Source organism: Macrotis lagotis, chromosome 3 (assembly GCF_037893015.1).
Source record: "Macrotis lagotis isolate mMagLag1 chromosome 3, bilby.v1.9.chrom.fasta, whole genome shotgun sequence".
NCBI lineage: Eukaryota > Metazoa > Chordata > Mammalia > Peramelemorphia > Peramelidae > Macrotis > Macrotis lagotis.
Window position 1 is genome coordinate 51,578,719 of NC_133660.1, and position 24,752 is coordinate 51,603,470.

General features: G+C 34.6%; 1 protein-coding gene across 26 annotated transcripts in view; it reads right to left on the reverse strand.

Moving 5' to 3' along the window:
* The window catches only part of ANK2 (ankyrin 2), a 752,311-nt gene that overhangs the window by 402,945 nt on the left and 324,614 nt on the right, over positions 1 to 24,752 (reverse strand). The gene's annotated exons all lie outside the window — the stretch shown is intronic.

The following is a 24,752-nucleotide window of genomic DNA, read 5'->3' on the forward strand; positions in this document are numbered from 1 at the left end:
TACTCATATGAACCTTCTTAGTTAATAAGCAGGTAGAGAGAGCTTTTATAGTTGAAGCACAGGAGAAAGCAGAATTCGAAGATAAAACATGGTATAAAAATGGAGTCAATAGAAAAAGGGAAATGTAATGGGAGAAAGAAAAAGGAGAGGGGGAATAGGCCAAGATATTTCATATAATAAGATTTTTCTTTATTACAATGAGCTATTGCAATGATATGGAAGGGGGAAGGCAAGGGGGAATGAGGGAATCTTTGCTCTCATCAGAGGTGGCTAGGAGAGGAAACAGCATATATACTCAATGGGGTATAGGCATCTGGAGTAAGAAGGAGAGGGGGGGACAGGGGGAAGGGGCAAATGTGAGTCATGGAGGAGAGGATGGACCATGGGGGGAGAGTGGTCAGATATAACATTTTCTTTTTTACTTCTTGCAAGGGGCTGGGATTGGATGGCCTGTCCTGGACCATAGGGCCAGGTGGATGCTAGGCCTAAGGGATGGTATAGGGGCTCAGGGCTTCTTGGCCCCCAGGGCCAGGGATCTGTCCACTGTGCCACTCAGCTACCCTACAGCACAGTCAGAGTGAAAGGAGAAAAAAAAATCTAGTACATGGTAGTGGAGAAATTACAAAAGGAGGGAGTTGAGATCAGCAATGGCAACAGTGGAAAAATATGGAAGTAACTTTTGCCATGGACTTATCATAAAGAATGTGATTCACCTACGACAGAGTTGTTGGTGTTGGAACAAAGACTCAAGCACATTTTTTTATTATTATTATTTTTTGAGGGGGGTGCAGGGCAAATGGGACTGGGTGGCTTGCCTGGGGCCACATAGCAGGGTGATCATTGGGTGTCTGAGGCTGGATTTTCACCCAGGTGCTCCTGGCTCAAGGGCCAATGCTCTGTCTGCCACCCAGCCACCCCTACTATTATTACTATTTTATTTTATTTGGGGTCTTTTTTTTCCTTTTTTTTTTTTGCAGGGCAGTGGGGTTTGGGTGGCTTGCATGTCACACAGCTGGGTGACTGTTGGGTGTACAGGGCCGGATGTGGGCTTGGGTGCTTGTGGCTCCAGGGCTGGTGCTCCGTCCATTGTGCCACCTGGCCATACCTACAATTATTACTATTATTTTTTTAATTTTAATTTTTTTCTCTCCCCTTTACTTTATCGTTCAAGAAAGTCTATATTTAATGGGGGGAGGGGGTATTTCATTTACTCTTAAACAAGAATATTTTATTAACGTAAAAAACCATTATTTGTACAAAATGAGAATAAATATTAAATAAAATAAAAAATAAATTTAAAAAAGATACAAAATGTCAGATTTTCAGTTAAATATGGGAAATTTCTTAACAATTAAATTTTTCCAAATGGGCAACAGGTGACCTTGGAATGAGAATGTCTGATTTTTTTTTAATTGAACTAAGTCTTGTGGGATGTTATATTTCAGATGAATTAAAATAATTAATTGATTTTGTAGGTCCCTTCCAAACAAGTTTGTTTATTGTGTTGTCCATTTGGGAGGTCATATTATATATAGCATTTAGGGTAATACTATAATATTCACAGTTAAGAGGGGCTCACTCCTTAATTGCAGCATCTACTCCTACTTGAGGGAAATAAGAGGTAAAGTGAATATTCCATATATACTCTCTATGTTAAATACAGGAGGAGACCAATGTATGGCACTGAACAGCCACAGCTACTCCAGGGAAAGAGTCCTAAAGGAAATCATAATCAAAGCTCTGATCTCAGGATAAGATACATCAAGTCTGGAATAAAACATGCTGCTTCCTAGGGGATGGGTTCTCCTGGGAAAATTCAGGCAATTTACCGTTAACTGATAACAGTAAGGGCATTTCTCACTCAAAGAACTATTGCTCCTTAAGAGAACTATCTTCCTGTTAATAAGTGACAATCTTCAGAATAATTTCTTTTGCCCTTAGAGAAAGTAATAGTGACTTCCACTCAAGATTTTGCCTAGCGGAAAACCTGCATCTATGAACAGGTAGGGTTTTCATAAGAGGCAGCTAGGTAGTCCAGTGGACAGAATGTCAGGCCTGGAGTCCAGAAGACATCTTCTCGAGTTCAAATCCAGCCTCAGACACTTAATACTGTATAGCCCTAGGCAAATCACTTAAATTTGTCTGCCTCGGTTTCCCCATTTATAAAAACATCTGGTGAAGGATATGGCAGACCTCTACAGTATCTTTTCCAAGAACACCCAAAATAGTCATGAAGAGTTAGATAAAACTGAACAATAACAATTTTCCTAGTCAAGCACTAGTCATACATATTTACTTAAGAAGTAGATGATACATTGTGGGAGAGGGGTCAAATTTGTAGTCATAGCACCTGAGTTTGAATACCAGCCCTGCCACTTACATGCAAAGATGGTTTTCAACAATCATTTTTGTAAGATTTTGAGTTTCACATTTTTCTTCCTTCTTCCCTCCTCCCTTCCCTATGATAGAAAGCAATCTAATAAATGTTATACATGTATAAATATAAAACATTATTTCTTAGAAATGGTTCATTTTATCTCAGTTCTGTCTTCTCCCTTTAGATCATGAACTCTTCAGTTTATGGATTTTACAGGGTACCTCATTCCATTCTACCAAATAAACATATCTGAAAATCTAGAGAAAGCTTTCCATAATGAATTTTAACAAATCCTTTTCAAAGAATTACAAAGACTAAGAAACATTTCATCTCCTACCAGGATAACATTCCCCAATACCATGAAATAAAAACAAAATATTTTTTGTGTCTTTATGTAATAATATTTTATTTATGTATTATAACTATATTTATTACAACTTAACATCATTTAATATTATGCATAATAAAATACTTAAGATTTTTGCATAATAAAAATTTGTGTAATAATAGCACTTTTAATATGCTATAAGACTTGCAAATCACTTTACAAATATTATTTCATTTTCTCTTTATGATAATCCTAGGTGGTAGGTGCTATTATTAAACCCATTTTAGACATGAGAAAACTGAGAGAGAGATTAAATGACTTGCTCAGGGTCACATATCTAGATAGAATCAAAGTATTTCAAAGACTAATAAATAATTCCTAGTATCTCCTTCTGGGACAACACTCTTCAGTACCATGAAATAAAAATACAAATAGATTTAAAATATAATATAATATAATTCTACAGGATAAAGTCTAGAAATAGTAAAAACAATTGCTATTGATTAAATGTTAATTATTTTAACAACTCACTTACTTTCAAACATACATTTTTGTAATTTTCTTTCAAACTTTTATCAAGTTGGTGTGCCCAGTAGAAAACAAGATAATTTTGAGGAATTAAAATAAATAAAAATGATACCTGATCAAGAGATTCAAATGACTTATAACCTAGCATACTAACTTTGCTTTTACTGGCAGAAATGTAATGCAGACTTTTACAGTCTGTTGATATTTTAATTGATTTTTTTGTCATACATGCTTATTATACTTGTAGATGAAAAAAACTAAATAGTTATATACTGGTGACAAAATTTCCCCCAGAAAATATTATTTTGTAACTTTATAACACACCTATTAAGTAAGATAGTTATTTGTATATTATCCTCTTAACTATAATCTACATGAGACAGTGATGTCATTTTGATCATCTTTGATAACAAAGGATAAGAACCACTATCACCACATGAGACAGGAATTCAGTCTAAATGTTTTCTTTCTAATTACCTCCAAGAGTAATCCACACACAGTTGGCATTTTATAAAGGCAGGTCAATGGCAAGAATAATGGAATGACTTGAATAAATATTCATTTGAAATTAATAAAGACAAAAATCGAATCATCAGGTATTAAGAGCTTACTATATACAAGACACTATGTTAAACACTGAGGATCAAAAGAAGAGAGAAACATTTCCCACCCTCAAAGTTCATATAAAATATATACAATATAAATGAGAAGTAACCCCATAGGAAGGTATTAGTATTAAAGGAAAACTGGGAAAGACTTCTTGTTTATAGAAGGCAGGATTAGAATTGTGCCTTAAAGAAAACCAAGGAAGTCAGAGGATGAACGGTATTCAAGAGGAACATTCTAGGAATGGGGGGCAGTCATTGAAAAGTCAGCACAAAGAACAGCAAAGCCAATGTCAATGGATCATAGCACAAAGACAGACAGATAGATATAGATAGATAAGACTGACAAATGAATAAATAAACGGACAAATAATTAGATAAATAATTACACAAATAAAACAATAGAGAAAAAATAAGTAAACCATATAAGAACAGGAAGGAGGAATCTTAGCTTGAGGTTTTAGTTAACATTTGGCTCACTATAAATTGACAAGATTGAAGTATCACACATTTAAAGTAGGAAGAAATTTTAGCCTAGTCCAATCCCCTCACCTTTTAGATGATGAGATTGAAACAAATAATTTGTCTAAGGTCATATAGGTGATAAACAGGGAAAGATTAAACTAGATGGTCTCTAAGACCTTTTCCAAATCATGATACTTGAAATATTATGTTATGTAGCAGGTTCTCTGACTCTAATTTTAGTAGTCTTTCTACTGTAATTCCTTTCCTTAACATCTCAGAATACTAAGAATAAATATCATGCTTTGACTATAAAAAAATCCAATTTTTGTCTGCCTTAATAACAATCTAATCCAAGAGAAGAAATGGTCACACTTTTTCCTGCACTAGTTAGACTATTGAAGTAGTTATGATCAATTCTGGGAACCCAGTGATGTCACTCATATAGAAATTGATAATTTGACATAAATACAGAGTGTGACTAGGGAAGACAACCAGAATACTTAAAGGACTTGGGATTTGCTCCTATAAAAATTGCTCTTATAAGAAGTTTATGCTGGTGTTTAGTCTGAAGAAGAAAAGATCTAGAAATTGATGAGATAATTGTCTTCAGATACTCTGACTCTAGTAAGCCTTCTTTCACTAATAATTATTAAAGGCTTTAAGCTTTTCCAATGAACCCTGGGTCATAATTCATGGGAAAGTTATAAAAAATATTCCTGCTTGGAGAAATTTTACTAACTGATCTCTAAAATTCCTTCCCATTTGAAGGAATTATGATTCTATAAGTACTGAAAATCATTTGCAATTATGAGGGTTAACTTACAGAAGAATACAAATCAAAAAATAAAGCACAACAAAATCATGAGGTAGGCAATTTGCAGTTTTCCTCAATGATATACTGTTTCAAATTATTAAAAAAAAGTTCCAACTGAGTTCTTCATTACTGATGTCTTTTCTTTTATCATGCTTTAATCCTTATTTAAATCCTAAAAGGAAATCCTAATCCTCTCTAAAAGAAAAACAAATGCTAAAGAGAGGTGAAATAATAGACTGATTTCAATTGTTGGAATAAATTTTCAAAAACCATTTGGGGATAACCCCATCTCAGCTGGGTCATTAAAGATCCACCAAGCTATTAAACACAATTAGCTAATGCTGACATGTGTTTATCTTAAAATGAGGAAGACTGAACCAGATGGGACACTAAATGATTGATGGATTCCGAAAATTTTCTGATTTATAAAGAGATAGATCATCTGGAACTCATATAGAAAGATGAGTGTAGGATGACTGAAATCACAGCAGGTATCGTTATAGAACTCTAGAATAGCTTAATGGAATTTGTTGATCTTCATTATGGGCAAACGAATATCAGAAACTGCCAAGTTATTTTAAGGATGTGCTGCCAAGTTATTTTAAGGAAGAGAAATTTGTCTTAGATGACATAGAAGCTGAATTCATACTTACCTCTTTTATAAGTCATTATTAAAATGAGTTTAGGCAACAATATAGCCAGAAAACAAGAGTGAATATCCAATAGTCCTCTGTTTAATCTGTCCCCTTACTTTGTTCTTTGAAGACTTCATAGACATGAATAACATTAGGGAATAATGACAAAACTTGACAGAATATTTAAGAATAAAAATATCTAATTTTCAAACTTCCCTACATTGTCTTCCATTTTTCTTCCCCCACTATCCCCTGCCTTCTTTGCTTTTAAGGGTTTTCTCTATTTAATAAGATTATTTAGCACATAGATAGCATTAGTTCTGAGTATATATTGTGGAAGAAAAGAATTACTTTATCCTGAAACAAATTGTGAGATGAATCAGAGCAACGTTCTAGTAATTGAAGATGATAGTAATAAGGACCAGACCTGTGGTTTCATTGGTGGAATAGCTCCTAAGTGAGGCTACTCCTCTACAAATGCAGATTGGCATTTTCTCCAACTCTTGTCTTATAAGTTCCCAGAGGTCAGTATGAGTCAGAAGCTGAACTTGAACCCAAGTCTTCCAGGCTTCAAAGCCAACCACCTATTCACTGCCTATCTAAGAGGACCACAAAGAAGAAAGAAGGCTAGACTGTGTTTTCTTTGGGGTTTTTTTTAGGTTTTTGTAAGGCAAACAGGGCTAAGTGGCTTGCCCAAGGCCACACAGCTAGGTAATTATTAAGTATCTGAGACCGGATTTGAACCCAGGTACTCCTGACTCCAAGGCCGGTGCTTTATCCACTACACCACCTAGCCGCCCCAAGACTGTGGTTTTTTTAAAATCAATCAACAGACATTTATTAAACATATATTATGTGCCATATTCCATGTTAAGAACTTGGAAGACTTGTGTGAACTGATGAAGATAAAAATAAGCAAAACAAGAAGAATACTTTTTACCATAAAACAACATTGTAAAGACAAACGACTCTGAAAGACTTAAGAACTCTAATCACACAATGACTCCAAAGGAATAATGAGGAATCTCTTTACTCCTTTCCCAATAGAGAGGTAATAAACTCTGGGTCTAGAATGAGATGCTTTTTGGACATAGAGACAATTTATTTTGCTTTACAATATTTATTAGAGTGATTTTTTCTTTTTTAACTAAAATGAATTTTTATTAAAAATTAGATTAAAATTAAAATTAAATAAAAGTTTTTCTTCACTGGGATCTAAAGGGGAATAGGAATCCCCTTTCTTTTCTAAGCTTTGAAATGTTTACATCATTACTACTCACATGCCAGAAATTCAAGCAAGCAGCCACTGTATCCTAAGCAAAAAATCCATGATTTGCCTTTCAGAAACATTTTAAATTCATCTTTTTATTATTACTATAAATATTAACTTACAATGAATGTTTATTTGCCAAAAAGAAAAAAGCAGAAAATATTTTAAAATTAATCTAACCTAAAGCAACATGCCAACTGTGCATTTTGTTTTACATCTGAAGTTCTACAGTTTTTCTCCATCTCAAAAAGTTTATTGGGGCGGCTAGGTGGTGTAATGGATAAAGCACCGGCCTTGGAGTCAGGAGTACCTGGGTTCAAATCCGGTCTCAGACACTTAATAATTACCTAGCTGTGTGGCCTTGGGCAAGCCACTTAACCCCGTTTGCCTTGCAAAAAAACCCAAAAACCTAAAAAAAGTTTATTAAAAAGTCATTAATAAAATTACTTCATAAGAAAAGATGCAAAAATAATTCTCCTTTATTTAGTAAGGTAATAACAATAATAATCATCACTTTAGATATTACAAGAATCCAACTCAACAGCAAGTAATATTTGCTATTTTATCTTTACAAAGAAAAAAGTCTCTGACTTTAAGAAACTTATATTTTTAAAGTAATAGAAAACCAGGAAAATGAAAATGTAAAAGAGCTTCTGAGCACATTAAAAAACAAGTCAAAATAATGTAAATGACCACACAATCTAAATTTATTTACAGATTTAGTGTTATACCAGACAAATTGCAAAAGAGGTAACTTGCAGAGCTCACCAAAATAAGAGCAGATATATTTGAATTAAAGAACTGGTTTAGGGTAGCTAGGTGGCACAGTGTACAACACAGGCCCTGGAATCAGGAGGACCTGAGTTCAAATGCAACCCTGGATGCTTAATGATTACATAGCAGTGGGAAAATTGGAAGTTAGTATGGAAGAAACTTGGATTAGACCAACACCTCACACCCTATATCAAGATAAGATCCAAATGGATACAGGATTTAGACATAAAAAACAATACTATAAGCAAACTAGAAGATCAAGGACTAGTTTAACCTATCAGATCTATGGAAAGGGAAGCAGTTATTAGCAATATCTATCTGAAACCATCAACAAGCATTATGTTCAACGGGGAGAGGCTAGAGACATTCCCAGTAAGATCAGGGGTGAAGCAAGGATGCCCATTATTACCACTACTATTCAATATCGTATTCAAAATGTTAGCTTCAGCAATTAGAGAAGAAAAAAGAAATTGAAGGAACTAGAATTAGGAAGGAAGAGACAAAACTCTCCCTCTTTGCAGATGACATGATGATCTACCTAGAGAATCCCAAGAAATCATCCAAAAAACTACTGGAAACAATTAGCAATTTTAGCAAATTTACAGGTTATAAAATAAACCCTCATAAATCCTCAACTTTTCTATATATGTCTAGCAAGATATAGCAGGAAGAGCTAGAAAAAGAAATCCCATTCAAAGTAACCTCAGACAATATAAAATACCTGGGAGTCTATTTGCCAAGACAGACTAAGAAACTTTTTGAAAACAATTATAAAACACTTCTCACACAAATTAAATCAGATTTAAATAACTGGGCAAATATCAACTGCTCATGGATAGGTAGAGCTAACATAATAAAAATGACAATTCTACCAAAACTAAACTATCTGTTTAGTGCCCTACCAATCAAAATTCCAAAAAATTACTTTAATGAGTTAGAAAAAATTGTAAGTAAATTCATATGGAAAAATAAAAAGTCAAGAATTGCCAGGAACTTAATGAAAAAAGTGCAAAAGAAGGGGGCTTAGCCCTACCTGATCTAAAATTATATTCTAAAGCATCAGTCATCAAAACTGTTTGGTATTGGCTAAGAAATAGAGTGGTGGACCAGTGGAATAGAATAGGTGCAAAAGCAGGAGACGATTACAGTAATCTGCTGTTTGATAAACCCAAAGAGTCCAGCTATTGGGATAAAAACTCTTGCTTTGATAAAAACTGCTGGGAAAATTGGAAGTTAGTATGGAAGAAACTTAGATTAGACACCTCACACCCTGTACCAAGATAAGATCCAAATGGTTACAGTATTTACACATAAAAAACAATACTATAAACAAATTAGGAGATCAAGGACTAGTTTACCTGTCAGATCTATGGAAAGGGGAGCAGTTTATGACTAAGGAAGAGTTGGAGAACATCACCAAAGACCAACTAGATGATTTCGATTACATTAAATTAAAAAGCTTTTGCACAGATAAAACCAATGTAACTAAGATCAAAAGAAATGTAGTAAAATTGGGAAGCAATCTTTACAACTAATGATTCTGACAAAAGACTCATTTCTAAAATATACAAAGAACTGAATCATATTTTTAAAACAAAAAGGCATTCCCCAATTGACAAATGGTCAAAGGATATGCAAAGGCAATTTACAGATGAGGAGATCAAAGCAATCCATAGTCATATGAAAAATTGCTCAAAATTATTACTTATTAGAGAAATGCAAATTAAAGCTTCTCTAAGGTACCACCTCACACTTCTCAGAGGAGCTGTGAACTCATCCAACCTTTCTGGAGAGAAATTTGGAACTATGCCCAAAGGGCAACAAAAATGTGTATACCCTTTGATCCAGCAATACCACTACTGGGTCTATACCCTGAAAAAGATAATGAAAAAGGGTAAAAAGATCACTTGTACAAAAATATTCATAGCAGCCCTGTTTGTGGGGGCAAAGAATTGGAAATCAAGTAAATGTCCTTCAATTAAGGAAAGGCTTAGCAAACTGTGGTATATGTATGTCGTGGAACACCATTGTTCTATTAGAAACCAGGAGGGAGGTGAATTCAGGGAAGCCTGGAGGGATCTGCATGAACTGATGCTGAGTGAGAAGAGCAGAACCAGAAAAAACACTATACACCCTAACAGCAACTTGGGGGCAATGGATCAACCTTGATGGACTCACTCATCGCATTAGTGTAACAATCAGGGACAATTTGGGACAGTATGAAATGGAGAATGCCACTTGTGTCCAGAGAAAGAACTGTGGAGTTTGAACAAAGACCAAGGACTATTACCTTTAATTTAGAAAAAAACCTGATATCTTATTGTCTGATCTTGCTATCTCCTATACTTTATGTTTCTTCCTTAAGGATATGATTTCTCTCTCATCACATTCAATTTGGATCAATGTATACCATGGAAACAATATAAAGAATAACAGACTGCCTTCTGTGGGGGATGGGGGGAAGGAAGCAAGATTAGGGGGTAAATTGTAAAACTCAAAATAAAATCTTTTAAAAAATAAAATAAAATAATAATTACTTAGCAATGTGACTGTGGGCAAGTCCCAATGTCTAACAAAAAACAAACCCATAAAAAAAAAGAATTGGTTTAGAATTACTTGAAAGGAAGTAATGAAAACATTAGGACTGAATGGGTAGCAGCAGTAGACCTCTAATTATATTAAAAAGTAGTAATCACTAAACTATTGAATACTGGTTTAGATTAAAAAGTAGACAGTAGAACAGCCTAAGAAACAAGAAGCAGAAAAACTAAACTCAATAAACTAAGAAACTAAATTTGTTGTGGGAATCACTGCCTATTTGACATGAACTTCTGAGGGAAATTGTTAAGTGATTTGGCAAAAATTAGGCCAACATAGTGCGCCATATAACACAAGAAACTCAAACTTGCTATATATAACCTGAAAAATATGTTGTCACAATATTTAAAAAAAATTAGGAGTAAACCAGATCATGCACTTCTCACAACAATGGTTAGGGGCAGAATCCTTGGTCAAACGAGAGACAGAAGTGATCATAGAAGACTTTTAAAAACTTACTTTTAGTTAACATTTAATGAAAAAGTTTTTACACAAACACAAATCAAAGTAACAAATAAAAAAAAACTTAACTACCTATTAGTTTAAAAAATCTTTCAGGGGCAGTTAGGTGGAACAGTGGATAGAGCACCTGCCCTGGAGTCAGGAGGACCCGATTTCAAATGTGACCTCAGAAATAATTACCTAGTTGTGTGACCTTAGGCCAAGTCACTTAATCCCATCGTCTTGAAAAAACAAAACAATAACAACATCTTTCTAGCAAACAATTCTGAGGAGCCTATATTCAATATCTTTAATAATTGACACAAACATATGCCTCAAAGGATTAGGGTCTACAGATGAATAATTGGAGATTATTAAACACTATATAGAAAGACTGTTCCAAATTGAAATAAGAGAAATTCAAATCAAAGCATCTCTGAAGTTTTACTTCATACCCTGAAAACTGATCAGTTTTCAAAATATCAAAGATTTTGTTTTGAGGTGTGAAAAAGAGAAGCCCCAATCAATCTGTTGAGTCCCCCAAGTTTGGACCTTGATCCCCCCCCACAGGGAACTTCTCTTAAATTGGTTCCCAGTGATTGGGGCTACTTCCTAATAATTGGTTAAATAGAAACACCTGTTAGAGGATCCACCAATCCTTTCCACACTTCCCACCTTGGTTAATAGAAGAAACCCTTGTTCATTTTCTTTTTTTCCTGTACTTTCTCTCCCTTTGATTTCCAGAGTGGAGAGCAAGATGAAGAAAGAAAGGGAAATCTCCTCTTCCATCTCCACCCCAAAAAAAATGACCAATTTCTGGTTTCCTTCTTTTGCCTACCAGATTTCTTTTCTGCACAAAGGTCAAGACCTTCAATTGAGAATGTATTAAAGGTAACCCTAAAACTGAGAATTCCTGAAATTGAGAATTGAGGCACTGACCTACCAGAGGAAATTTCCTTTATAATTCTCTTCTCAGAGAAGAAGAGCTCCAGCCAGCACTAGAAAGACTAAACTCTTTAAGACTTTAGGATCAATTGACTGGGGTCTTTGTCAATTTTCCTTGATAGTTCTGTGGATTGTTCAGATGATGCAGGTCTGATGTGATAGGAAAGTATTTGTGAAACAGTACTTAAAAAATCATGCCTTTTGTAGGGATAGGATTGGAGGCATCTGATGGGATAGTTCATTTCTATAATCTATTTATGGATTCCAGCGAGAGCTTTTAGTCGTACATGTTTTCTGTGATTGAAGAAATAAGATACTCTAATACCTAATACTCCTACAATGAATGTTGTTGTAGGAAGGGATTTTGTTACTTATATTGGGAGAGACCTAGATATAATGCTAAATCTAAACTGTATTTTAGAGAGTTTCATGAAGAAATTCAAGTGAGAGTATAATAAGCCAGAGAGTGATTGGTATAACTGAAGTGAGTTATCTAAAATTAAACCTTCCTCTGTGTAAGTTCAGGAGTTTGGAAATCATGAACCATACATCACACAATGGGGAAAAAATGTTGAAAGTTTTACAGGAAGGCAAACACAATAATATCCTAGGGCAGTTTGGCAGTACATGGCATAGAGAACTAGATTGGGAGTAATGAAAATCTGCTTCAAACTAGCTGTGTGATACTAAGAAAAAATTACTTAAAAACTCCTGCTCGAGTCCACATCTGTAAATTGGGTATTATAATAATAGCATTTAACTCATAGGGTTGTTAAAAGGATGTAATGAAATTGTTTCTGAAAAGTACTTTGCAAATTTTAAAGGCCCCTCTTTCATATGATTGTGGTGGTGTTGGTGGTGGTAGTAGCAATGATGAGAAAGACAATGATAGTGGTCATGGTGATAATGGTAATGATAATGATAATACTAGTAGAAGTATTAATTGGTGCAACTATTTTGGAAAGCAATTTGAAATTATACTTTAAAAACTAAGGATGATATGGTGTGCTGGATAAGAGATGGGGTGGTGATATAGACTGATATAGATATATGCATAGAAATAGATATATGCAGAGAGAGATTGTATAGCAAAAAAAAATTAAACTCTTGAACTTTTTTCATTAAAAATTCAGGTCACGTAATATCCAACTGACTCCAGAAAAACTGACTGGAACAAGGTCAAACTCTTTTCTCATTAAAACCAATCTTTACAACTTGTTTTTACCTTTTTGGGGAATGATAAGAAATTTCTTCCTATTTTAGGTTTAATTGACATATTGAGACCCATGATTATCATTTATATGATCATTAAAAATGAAACTTAATTTGGATTTAAAATTAGTAACCCAGTACTTTTTGACAATTGAAAAATGGACCTCTAAAAGATAATGCAATTTTAAAGACTAAGTCAGTCTAAAAGAAGGAAATTGCTTAACACTGATACTGTTCACCCAATGGGAATATTGATAATAAGCATCAAACAATAGGAATTTTCAGAATTGTTGTTAATTTGGGTTCAGAAATAAGTAACTTCTTTTACAGATTTGCTTTCTTACAAGTTCATACCCTCATTAAACAACCTGAACAAAAACAGTTTTACTTTTTCAATTGTTCAGGAAATACAATTTTTTCCTCTGATGAACTTAAATATTTTCTTTTCCTTAACATTTGTTGGCCATAAATCAAAGATCATAAGATAATAATGTAATATATATAAACTGAATGAAATGGATGGTGAGACTATTCTTGGGACATAGTGCTGAATTCGTAGTACTCTGGAATCTTTAAATGAAAATTTTATTTATGAGTGTTGAGAATAAAATAGAGTTATCTGCAATATATATGCAATATATATTATTCAATGATGTACACAGTGACAATTCTAGAAAGGCTGGGAAGTCTTAAATCTTATACAAAAATATATACATCTTTCTCAACTGGAGTAATTAACACAAATCATATTAATAATTGGCTATTATAAAAGTCTGTCCCAAAGTGTGGGGAAAGGTCTACATATACAAACATTCATAAGTGGTTTTTAATGTAGCACTGTCAATAGAGTTGTAGATGGGGAGTTAACAGCAACATGGGGATGATATTCAACCTTGAAGGACTCGCTCATTCCATCAGTGCAATAATCAGGAACAATTTGGGGCTGTCTGCAAAGGAGAGTGCCATCTGTATCCAGATAAAGAGCCATGGAGTTTGAACAAAGTTCAAGGACTATTCCCTTTAATTTAGGAAAAAAACAGATAGCTTATTGTCTGATCTTGTTACCTCTTGGACTTCTTGTCTCTTCCTTAAGGATATGATTTCTCTCTTATCACACTCAATTTGGATCAAGGTACAACAAGAAAACAAAGTAAAGACTGACAGATTGCTTTCCGTGGGGGTGGGAAGTAAGATTGGGGGGAAAATTGTAAAACTCAAATAATATCTTTAATAAAAATTTTTTTAAAAAAATAAAAATTAAAATGCTTTGAAAACTTATTAATGATTAATACCTGCAAGTCCAAGGCCTAACTTCAAGATGATCCACAAACATGAGAAGCACCTTCTTTGTGCCAGGTATTCTATCAAGAGGGAAAAAGACAGATCCTGATCTTAAAGAGCTCACATTTTAACAGGGCATGGAAATTTTCCCTAAGTCAGCATCACCAACCTTCTACAAAGAATTCTTGTCAAGTTGTCCATTTTCTCAGTCACCAATTTTTAAAACTCATTCAGCTCCAACTAGAGGTCTTGTCATTTTGAAGGCCCAAAAACTGATGCTGTCTCATCTTATTTTCAAGAGAAATGGATGCCAGAATCATGACAAGTTTCCCAAACTTGCACATCTATTATTTTGAGGTTTTTTCCTTTGTTTTCTGTTAAAGGTGCATAAAAATGCCTCTATGACTCTCTGCTTTTATAGCCACCATTTCCAATGATCTGAAAGAAAAATGTTTTTAGCATCAAAGGGTACTCCCTAAAATTAAAATTAAAATGAAGTAATAGAAACAATGTTCATGTGTTTTGGAATTGTAGTATTCACACTAACATTAAATTGTACTTATTTAATGGACTTGGATCCAATTGTATCAGATATGCTCTACCTAGAAAATCTTACTGGGATCTTTCACTGGAATTGCTGCTTTGCAAATAAAGTGGACAGCTTCATTAGCCAAGATTTTCAGTTTCATTTCCAAATTCTCCAGAATCAATTGAATCCTCCTTAGTTCAGGACTGATAAACACACTAATAAGGGATCTGCATCCATAATATAAAAGGAAGTCAAACTATATGAGCTTTCAAAGAAAATCTACAGTGTTTCTATAGCAGGCCTCACATTATATTAGTGACTGTTGACAAATAAAGTTCTCTGGTGATTTTATTACATTTCAAATTCCTGCAGTGTTTAAGGGGCTACTTTTTATAAGAGGTTAAGGGGGACCCTGTCCATCTATGGGGATTTTTTCCCTTCAAATAAAAACAATTTTGATGAACTACCTTTTGTTGGGAGCCAGGGTCTCTAAGCTGTTTGACACAGTCGCGGCAAGAAGACTCAAGGCAGTCACACTGCCTGATGGAACATTTCCTTCTTCAATATATATAGGGATTCCATGTATACCCATATTTATAGGTCTATTATTGATTGTAAAACTTACTCATCCTAATAGTGGAATGACTATAAAGGAAGGATTTCAGAGAAAATCCTTGAATAAAACAGATTGTGAACTCTGTCCAAATTTAATAGGACTGCCTCTCCCTGAGACATACAAAAGGCTTCAACATCATGAGATCTTTGGAAGATACAACACTGGTAGTTCCAGGGAGATGTCAGAATATATACAGGGAAACCAGATCCAAGATGGGTCAGATAGAATTCCAGGGAAATTAATAGTTTTGCCCCCCTTACCATACACAGTAATGTATGAAAAAGATGATGAGAAAATAGTTAGTACAGGTGACCAATATGTGAACTCTAACAGCCTTAGTTTATTGGGAAAGAATAAAAAGTCATAGAAACCATAGTGTCTACCACTAAGGCCTGAAAGGAAAATTGGTTATTGAAGGAGTCAGCAGATGGGTGGACAAACAACTACCCTCACTATAGGTTGTCAAGGGAGCATATCGAAAAACATTACATATGTGGCACAAAAACATAAAAGCATTGCATTAAACAAATTATATCAAAGATTATTATAAGGCGAGTTCTATTTAATTAATAACTTTACTGTGCAGCAACAAACTAGGCAATAGGCAGGTTGGGGTCATCATGGTCTGAGCAAGGACAAGAAAATTAACTACATGATTGATAATCACACTTGTAACCACTACATGATCAAACTTGTAACCATATGAACTACGTGATTAATGATGAAAATTGTACACTTTTGTAACCAAGGAAATGATTTTAGTTTGCTTGTTTCATATGATTCTGAGACTATAAAAATAAATCTAAGCAGCTGATAGTCAACCTGCTCCTGCCTTTACCTACTTGTTGACTCAACCCCTCCTGTCAGGTTCCAAGGACCCCGCAGAGGCTGGACCCCTGCAACCTTTATTGTTTTTTAAGTTATATTTTAACATTTGGAGATTCCAAATATATTCTTAGCTAATAAAGGCAAGATTTAATTCTTTCCACCAGCTGGTACTGACAGAGTTAGAGAAAGGAGACATTCTCCCCACATCTCAGTCATTACTTGATAGTAAACTAGATACTTACTTGTATAATCTCTAAGAATATTTTAAGATTTATATAAGCAATAAATGACATCATAATAATAATGAATTGATAATAGTAATGAAGTTATAATAGTAACAATAAAAAAACCATCTTCATCTTCATACAATGCAATACATTTGATACAATACAACTAGGTACTAGGATTAATCATTATTGGCAATTATTCACACTATTGCCCTTTTTCCTAATTATTTAAGAATCATCTGGGCTAAACCTGTGGCTTCACATCTCCCTCTATCAGTGTAGTATATAGCACCTTCTCTCCAATTCCAAGTCTGAAAGATGAGTTCTTAAGTTCTGAGGGACTGAATGTTCCTAGGGTCTACATGTGTCAGAAGTAACACTTGAACTCAGGTCTTACAAGGAAGTTCTCTATCCATTACTGAATCCTGTCTCTCTAGTCTTATATAAAATACTTATATTCTATGTCTTTCCCAGGTCTTATAGAAGGACAGTCCCTCGTTTCATAAGCCATAACTTCATAGGATAGTCTCAAAAAAGGCTATCCATGAATTTATAAGACAATTCATGATTATGATGAACTAAAACTTTTATAGTGTTGTTCACTTTCTAGTATACATATGTTTCTTTTGCTGGGAACCTCATAAATGGTTTGCATGTGCAATTACATATAAGGGTCCACTAGTGATGTCAATGTGGCCTAAATGGCTCATCACTGGGCTTTATTTTCACCAATCCAATACAACAGGGAAATTTTGTTAGTTGGGAACAAAAAATCAGTCATTTACTAACTTGCAGTTCTAGAGAATCTTCAAAGATTTTCTGTTTGGTTTAATTTCTGATTTGATTTTTATTTCTGGCTTCATTCAAACTGGTTCAGAAAATAAATTAGACCTATTTGCCCTTGGATTTTACTTACTTAAAAGATCTTAATCAAGCTAATTAATTTGGAATGTTGTCAGAGAAACCAACAAACAAATCATTCTTAAATAATCAAGAAGGAATGTGAATAATGTACCGTTAGTATTAATTTTTGTTGTACATTTTCCTTAAATATCCCCAAGAATCCTTCATGGTTATCTCATTTATCTTTCCACTATTTTTGTAAAGTAGGTAGTTATCATCAGACCCTTGTTCCAGAACAGAATAACTAAACCCGCCCCCCAAAGTTTGCTACCTAATCAAGTTTTTTGGTTATTTTAATGACTTAAGTATGTCTAAATAAATGAAGAAGAATAAAAAATCATGAAAAAAAATCAATCGGTCAGGTCATTAAGGTGGCCTTTTACTAGACTGCTACCACCATTTGGCATCCAAGTTAACTACATACATAGGGGGTCAATCTAAAAAACTCAACTATCTTGTTTCAATCTGTAAAATATTTAATTTCCCTTCAGTTCTTTGATTTAGATCATATTTTATATTCCATGGCTATCATACCACCAGTACTGAATTCCATTTTGTAAGAGCATAGAAATGGACTTTAAGCTCTAGAAGGGACCTTAAAAGTTATCAAGTAGAACTCCCTCATTTTACAGATGAAGAAATTGAGGGGTGGCAAGGTTAAGTGAGTGGTTCAGAGTCAACCAGTTCCAAGGAAGGTGTGTTGTCCAAAGAAGGATTTCATTTCAGATCTCTATGACTCCAATCACAGTGTTCTATCCATGACAAGTTAATTGCCTATAGGGTAGAGTACTCCATCTCTTACTTTACACAAAGTTTTCAAAGCTGAGGGCAGATTGAGTCAATGGGTCATTTTAGGGTACCACAGAAATGATGACTTCAGAATTCCATCTATAAAAGATTGTTAAGTCCAAGTAAAAAAGCAGTTTTTGGAAGAGATTTGAAATAGCATGACTTCAACAATATATCTTAGGCAGTCTGATATTCATTATAATTGTTTACTGTGTCCCAGGTTTAATGCTAAGCACCAGAGGATGCAAAGACAGGTAAAAGTAAGTCCCTACTTTCAAGAATCTCACAACATTCAAATAAGCTAAATACAGAACAAAAATGAATGGAGGCAGGCAGTAGCATTAAAAAAGGATTGAGGAAAATTAGGGGGCATTTTTGGTTTGGGATTTTTTTTGAGGAAAGTCTCTTATAGAAGATAGTGAGACTTGAAGAAGCCGGGAGACAGAAATGAGAAGGAAGAGCATTCAAGCATGGAGAGCAGACATTGAGTTAAGAGATAGAGTGCCTTGTTCAAGGAATAGCAAGGAAGCCAGTGTCACTGAATCAAAGGGTATATTCTTTAGGGGGTGTCCTCTATTTTACCTAATCAATGATGAATTTGAAATTTACTTTACCTGGTTGTCTTATCAAGATCTTTTCTTTAACCCAGTGGAGACAAGATTTCATAAAATTTCAGGTTAAAAAAATTCCAACAAAGTAATATTGAGAGTTATCACTGAACAAATATAGAATTATTTTTAAGAGTCACAATAAGCAAGCATTTCACTATGCTAAGTGATAGGGATATTGAAAAGCAAAAACATGCTCTCTGCTATCAAGAAGTCTACATCCTAATGGGTAAGACAATGGCATATAAATATGTCATTTATATTGTCATCCAATATAAGTAGCAATTGTGGAGGGGGGTGGGGAACCAATATAGGTCTCTTGTAGAAGGTGGAACTTGAAAAAAGCCATCAAAGTAGAAGACAGAGATGAAGATGGAGAGGGTGTAAAACATGGACATCAGCCAAGGAAAACACTGAGTCAGGTAATGGAAAGACTTGAGCAAGGAATAACACATAGGCCTCGGTTACCGGATTGTGTACATAGAGGGGAGACAATTGTAAGAAGACTGGAAAAGTAAGAAGAGCTTTAAGAACCAAATAAGATATGGGGCAGCTAGATGGAAAAGTGGCTTGAGCACCAGTCCTTGAGTCAGGAAGATAATGAGTTCAAAACTCAACTCAGGGCGGCTAGGTGGCGTAGTGGATAAAGCACCAGCCCTGGAGTCATGAGTACCTGGGTTAAAATCCGGTCTCAGACACTTACTAATTACCTAGCTATGTGGCCTTGGGCAAGCCACTTAACCCCATTGCCTTGCAAAAACCTAAAAAAAAAAAAAACTCAACTCAAACACTTAAAAATTACCTAGTTGCATGATCTTAGGCAAGTCACTTAATTCCATTGCCTTGCAAAAACAAAAACCAAAAAAAAGAACCAAACAAGAAATAATGCCCCTGAAGTAATGTCTTATGACAGAAAGATGAAATTAGACTGTTCCTTTCAAAGAGTCAAAATGTGGTTACTTTGAGCCATTCTAGTATCAAAGACCCTAGAAAATAGCAATAATAATAATAATAATAATAATAATAACTAGCAATTAGATAGCATTTACTATATTCCAGGCTTCAATTATCTCATTTAATACCCACAACAACCTAGGGAGATGGAATTTTTATTCCTATTTTACAAATGAGGAAACCAAGGCAAACAGAGGTTAAGTAACTTGCCCAGAATTATGCAACCAGTACATGCTAAGGCTATCCTAAAGAAAATCTTGTTTAGGAGATAAATAAACCAGTATGGTACATTAAAGTGTGAGGTCTTTCCCAAAGTCAGGGATATCTGCCTTGTGTAGTTAGAATTGCTTTAAAATGTCACTGACTTAATGTCTTTCACTTATGAATTCTAACTAATTTCAGGAAACTTTCAGGTTCTGGCAACCCTGTTGCTATAGCAATGCAATCTGATTAGATATTCTTAGCAACCAGCCACAACTTCTTACACCCACAGAGTTCCTTCATTTATTTCAAGAAGAATAAGCTTGATATTCAAATTTTCAAAATGTAGAGCTACCAAAAAGTCATCATTCTGAGAGATGTCCATCAAATGAAGTGGAATGTCTAATTAATAAACAATGCAGACACTCAAAGTGTGAATGTATTTTATAGTGGAAATCTGAAGGGTTTTATCTGATCTTTCTAAAGTACAGTTCTTGCCATCAACAAACTTCACTGATTCCCTATTACCCAGAGAATCAAGTGTGAATGTCTAGATTTGGTATTGGAAAAATAACCTGGGCTCCTCCTATTTTTTCAATATCATATCTCCTTTCTTGCCTCCCACTCCTCTCTCTGGTCTCTAGTGACACTGGCTTCCTTACTATTTCTACCAGAAAACATTCCATCTCCTGCCTAGAATTCTCTCCCTCCTCATCTCCATCTTCTGGGCTTCCTTCAAATCCCACCTAAACCCAACCTTCCAAAGGAAGCTTAATCTGAACTCCCTTAATTCTAGTGCTGCTCCTTGGTTGTTTATCTTTAACATATGCTGTAAAGATCTTCCATATACATAATTATTTATATGTTGTTTCCTCCTTTGGAAGACTAGACAAATTCCTTGAGGGCAGGTACTATCTTACCTTTCTTTATATCTACAGTACTTAGCACAATATCTACCTAGCACAGAGTAGGAACTTAATAAATGCCTGCTGACTAGCATTCTGTCATTTGTCATAATCTCTGCACTTTAAGCCACTGAAGAAAAAGGTTCAACAACATTGCCATTTTGATTGGATATATATGTATATGTATGTGTATTAGAATAGCATTTTTAGCATATTCATTTGCTTTGGAATATAAAAATAATGAAGAAATTATATGTTTGCTTTTCAGGGGGAAGACTTATGTTTTCATATTTTGACCTGAAAATTTTTGATAGAACTTTGTTCCAATAACACCTGAAAACCAAGCTTGTATTACTAGGATGAAGCACATAAGCAGCATACTTAAATCAGACCAGATGAAAACAACTGTTTATAGATCTGAAATGAGTCTGCCATGGTCTAAATAGTGTCACCTTGAAGTGCAGTCAATTCCAGAGCTAGCCCAGGTCTTATCTTTATAAGAAAAGCCAATTTGCTTCATTACCCTCTACCGAGATCTAGAAAGGCTAATGATGGTCCAACATGCTCCAACATGCCTCATTATTCTCTAATTAGGTAAAGAATTGTTTTTCACTTTCTGGTAGAAACTCAGCCACTCACTTCAGATTTGGAAATAGAAATAAATTAGAGTTAAGAGACTAGACATGAGCTCACTGGTCTAGTCATACCCTCTACCAATAAACGTCAGCACCTTCTGTGCAATTTATCATCTCAGTGTGTTAAGGGATTTGCTCAAGGTTACACAGTCAGTGTGTCAGAGCTGAGACTTGAATTCAGGCCTTCCTGGCTTCAAGGCTTCCTCTCTTTTCACTATATAATGCTGCATTTTAAAGCCAATATTTTCTCCCTGGTGGGGGGGGTGAATTTGCCGGTGTAAAAGAGCTGGCTATGAGAGGCTCCAGCTAGAGCCAATTGCTAAATTTTTATTATGAGCATTAATACATAGAAGATAAGCAAATACTATAAATCAGTATTTGATTTATTGTTTGGTTGATTGTTTAGACTTAAGAAGGTGGAGGAGAAGAAAATGTTAATTATGCATATTCAACTTAAAAGTGTTTTGTAGTCAAGAATTTCCAGGGATTTAATGGGAAAAGGTGCCCTACAAGATCTAAAAATTATATTATAAAGCATCAGTCATCAAAACTGTCTGGTATTGGCTAAGAAATAGAATGGTGGATCAGTGGGACAGACTAGATGCAGTAGTAGGAAATGATTATAGTAATCTGTTTGATAAAGCCAGAGTCCAGCTTTTAGGATAAAAACTCTCTTCAACAAAAACTGTTGGGAAAAATTGTAAGTTAATATGGCAGAAACTTGGATTAGACTAACAACACCTCACACCCTATACCAAGATAAGATCAAAATGGATACAGGATTTAGACAAAAAAGACAATATTATAAGCAAACTAGGAGATCAAGGAATAGTTTACTTGTCAGATCTATGGAAAGGGAAGAAGTTTATGTCCAAGGAAGAGATGGAGAACATCATTAAAAACAAACTAGATAATTTTGATTACATTAAATTAAACAGCTTTTGCACAGACAAAACCACTGTAACCAAGATGAAAAGAAATGTAGTAAATTGGGAAACAATTTTTTACAGCTGGTATTTCTGACAAAGGACACACTGCCAAAATATATAGAGAACTTAGTCAAATTTATAAAAAAACAAAAACAGGTCATTCCCCAATTGACAAATGGTCAAAGGACATGTGGAGACAATTTACAGATAAGGAAATCAAAGGAATCCATAGTCATATGTAAAATTGTTCTCAATCATTACTGATTAGAGAAATTCAAATTAAAGCATCTCTGAGTTTCCACCTCACACCTCTCAGACTAGCCAATATGACTAGAAAGGACAATGATCCATGTTGGAAGGGATGTGGGATATCTGACACACTAATACATTATTGGTGGAGCTGTGAACTCATCCAACCTTTCTGGAGAACAATTTGGAATTACACCCAAAGGGCAATATCACTACTGGGTCTATACCCTGAAGAGATCATGAAAAAGGGTAAAAACATCACTTGAACAAAAATATTCATAGCAGCCCTGTTTGTGGTGGCAAAGAATTGGAAATTTAGTGACTGTCCATCAATTGGGGAATGGCTGAACAAATTGTGGTATATGTACTATGGAACATTATTGTTCTATTAGAAACAATGAGGGATAGGAATTCAGAGAAGCCTGGAAAGATTTGTATGAACTAATGCTGAGTGAAATGAGCAGAACCAGAACAACAATGTACACTGTAACAGCAACATGGGGTGATGATCAACCTTGATGGACTTGCTCATTCCATCAGTGCAACAATCGGGGACAATTTGGGGTATCTGGGATGGAGAATACCATCTGTATCCAAAGAAAGAATTGTTGAGTTTGAACAAAGACCAAAGACCTTTAATTTTTTTAAATGTTATCTTATTATGTAATTTTGCTATCTCTTATATTTTATTCCTTAAGGATATGATTTCTCTCTCAACACATTCAGTTTAGATCAATGTATAGCATGTAAACAATGTAAAGACTAATAGACTGCCTTCTATGGAGGGTGGGGGGAGGGAAGTGAGATTAGAGGAAAAACTGTAAAATTCAAAATTAAATTAATAAAAAAAGTTTGTTGTGTGTACATTTGTCTTTCAGAAAGCTGGTTGTGAAATAAACCAGTAGCCCCTGATTATAAATCAGCAAAACTCTTCTACTCTTTCTTTTCCTTATTTCACATGCCCATGCCTTTTTAAATGGTCTTCCGGTTGAAGTCAAAAAAGGGAGTAAGAATTGGAAAACAACTATGAACAATGCTTATGTCTTTCTACTACCTTTCAAAGCTATGGGATTTTAGCTAATGTGGAAATAAGCTTTGCATGACTTCACTTGTATAATGAGTATTGTATTTCTTGCCTTATCAATAGGTGGCAGAGAGGTGGGGAAGGAGAGGATTTGAATCGGAAAATAAAAATTTGAAAACACAACAAAGTTATTGGATTTAGTCTCTGGATGAAATACCATGAAAAATAATTTCTCCCAACTCTAAATTATTAGAAGTTGAGAATCCCCTTTGAGAGGTCTAGAATTACAATCATAAATCCAACCCCAAAATATTGAAGATGTATTCAGGAAATCAGGCAGATAAGACAAGTGATCATGACAACCTGGGAAAGTTGCATGGGAAAATAATAGTCTACCCCACTACTTAGGCATTTTAAATTTCTCTTCAGCTTAGGGGTACCTTCAATAGTACAAAGATAAATCAGGGCACAAATAATTGACATTGTTGCTATTTGTTATTTTCAATCCTGTTTGACCCTTTGTGACTCCATCTGAGTTTGTTTGGCAGAGATTTTGAAGTGAATTTCCTTCTCCAGCTCATTTTAACTGATGAGGAAACAGAGGCAAACAGTGTTAAGAGACTTGCCCAGGGTCACACAGCTAGTAAATGCCTGAAGTCATCTTTGAACTCAGTAACATGAGTCTTATTGATTCCACTGTATGATCTGCCTTGAAGCTTTTAATTACTTCTGACCTCAACTCTGGCTGATCATTGTATATATATATTTCTTGCTGCTTTGGCTTAAAACCTCAAACCAGAACTGCTGTTGTTTTGTGTTATATACAAAGATGTCAGAAGAAAGGAGGGAACTATTTACAGTAAATACAAGCCAAACTGGTTTATATTTTGCCAACTTAGTAGTTAAACTGGAATTTCTTTTGTTCAATTTCCTAAAATGAGAACAGAATGCACACACATCTATAACATAAGTAAGGTACTCAAAGAAAAAATCAACCTCTCCAATTAATTTGTCACAATGATTTTACTTAAGAAAATACTTAGAAGAAATATGATGCCCCTCCTATCTCCTGACCATGTATA